General features: G+C 42.0%; 1 pseudogene; it reads right to left on the bottom strand.

The window, feature by feature from the left end:
• Nucleotides 1-421: 421 nt before the first annotated feature.
• LOC120882754 lies at nucleotides 422-534 on the bottom strand (annotated as a pseudogene).
• Nucleotides 535-2,119: the final 1,585 nt, after the last annotated feature.

Below are 2,119 nucleotides of genomic sequence, written 5' to 3'. Positions count from 1 at the left end.
AAATATTTCTGCAGTTAATTTTTTTCATTTTAATGGGTATTACTTTTTTTTCAATGTTTACAACGTTTTATTAAAGTACAAAATAGTTGGAATTAAGCTAAATAGAAAAACATAGTAAATATTTACAAAAACATTGATAACATCACTCAAGTCACACACATGTAATGAATGCAGGAAGCTCTTGAAAAGTTTATAAATTGAAAATTTATATTTAATTGGAAGATAATTGCTTTACAATGTTGTGTTGGTTTCTGCCATACAACTACATGAATCATTTGTAAGTATACAGATGTCCCCTCCCTCTTGAACCTCCCTCCCACCCTTCTAGGTTGTCACAGAGCACAGGGTTGAGCTCCCTGTGTTATACAGCAATGTTATTGCATTCCCATTAGCTAGCTAACTTTTTTATTTTTTATTTTTAAAAAACATGAAATGCTTCATAAATTTGCATATCATCTTTGTGCAGAGGACATGCTAATCTTTTCTGTATTGTTCCAGTTTTACTATATGTATGTGCTGCTGAAGAGAAGGCACTGGCGACCCATTCCAGTACTCTTGCCTGGAAAATCCCATGGACAGAGGAGCCTGGTAGGCTGCAGTCCATGGGATCGCTAAGAGTCGGACACGACTGAGCGACTTCACTTTCACTTTTCACTTTCATGCATTGGAGAAGGAAATGGCAACCCACTCCAGTGTTCTTGCCTGGAGAATCCCAGGGACGGGGGAGCCTGGTGGGCTGCCGTCTATGGGGTCGCACAGAGTCGGATACGACTGAAGCGATTTAGCAGCAGCAGCAGCAGCAGGTCTAGTAGAAATGGAATTCTAGAAGATGTGTCATCAGACTGCAGCTTAGACTTCAGATTTATTTCAGATTCATCAAAGGAGAAAGATGGCCTGTACTGCCGCAGTGAGCGGGTTTCCCGCAAACACCGCAGCAAGCAGCTTCCTTCCCAATCGCCAAAGGGCTCTGCTGCGTTTTTTTCAGACGCGAAAGGCGGGCAAAGAGGCAGTGTAGGTGGGGGTGGGGGTGAGGAATTAAGAGCTTCTTGGCATTTCTGGAGCAACATTGCCACCAAGAGGAAAATGTAACAAAGCCTCAAGCCATGTGAGCAAACAAAAGGAGGCTGTTGTTCAGTTGCTCAGTTTTGCGACACACTAGGTTCCCCTGTCCTTCACTATCTCCTGGAGTCTGCTCAAACTCATGTCCATCGTGTCGATGATGCCATCCAATCATCTCATCCTTTGTTGCCCGCTTCTCCTCTTACCCCCAATCTTTCTACAATACCAGAAAGAAAGGAATGCTTTGGTGGAACAGAAAATCCAGAAGTCATGAGTGACTGACTCAGAAGCCAAATTGAAGATAATCCTAGTGATTTGTCGATGGGACAATTTGAGCATCAACAAGGTTGCAATGGTTTGAAATACATGAAATATAAACCTGGGTTTTTTTGTTTTGTCTTGTTTTTTTTCCCTGTGTCATGTGGCCAGTGGGATATGTTTTTCCACGGGGGAACCTGTGGTCCCTGCAGTGATTGAATGGAGTCTTAATCCCTGGACCACCAGGGAAGTCTTGGAAAACAGTTCTTTATGTTGGAAACTGATAAATACAGGGAAAGAATCAAGTATCAAGTATTGATCCTGTTTTTCTTATACAAGCAAAGAGTTGGGGGGGGAGATCCTTTTATAAATATATTTGGGCTAATAAATGATAGAATAAGAGAATCAAAATATTCTACTTTGTCACCCCCTTGTAAATAAATGGGTCCAGTCACTGCCCATTAATGACTGGTGACATCATAAAAAGAGACAACCAACAATATGTGCCTCCACAACCATCCACACTGACAAACCTAGACAGTGTGTTGAAAAGCAGAGACATTACTCTGCCAACAAAGGTCCATATAGTCAAGGCTTTGGTCTTCGCAGTGGTCACATACAGTTGTGAGAACTGGACCTTAAGGAAGGCCAAATGCCAAAGAATTGATGCCTTTGAACTGTGATGCTGAAGAAGACTCCTGAGAGTTCCTTGGATGGCAAAGAGATCAAACCAGTCCATCTAAAGGGATATCAACCCTGAATATTCCATTGGAAGGACTGATGCTGAAGCTGAAGCTCCAAT

The sequence above is a fragment of the Oryx dammah genome, unplaced genomic scaffold (assembly GCF_014754425.2).
Source record: "Oryx dammah isolate SB20612 unplaced genomic scaffold, SCBI_Odam_1.1 HiC_scaffold_23, whole genome shotgun sequence".
Taxonomy (NCBI): Eukaryota; Metazoa; Chordata; class Mammalia; order Artiodactyla; family Bovidae; genus Oryx; species Oryx dammah.
Note: the sequence above shows the minus strand (reverse complement) of the source record. Positions and strands in the feature narration are given on the sequence as shown.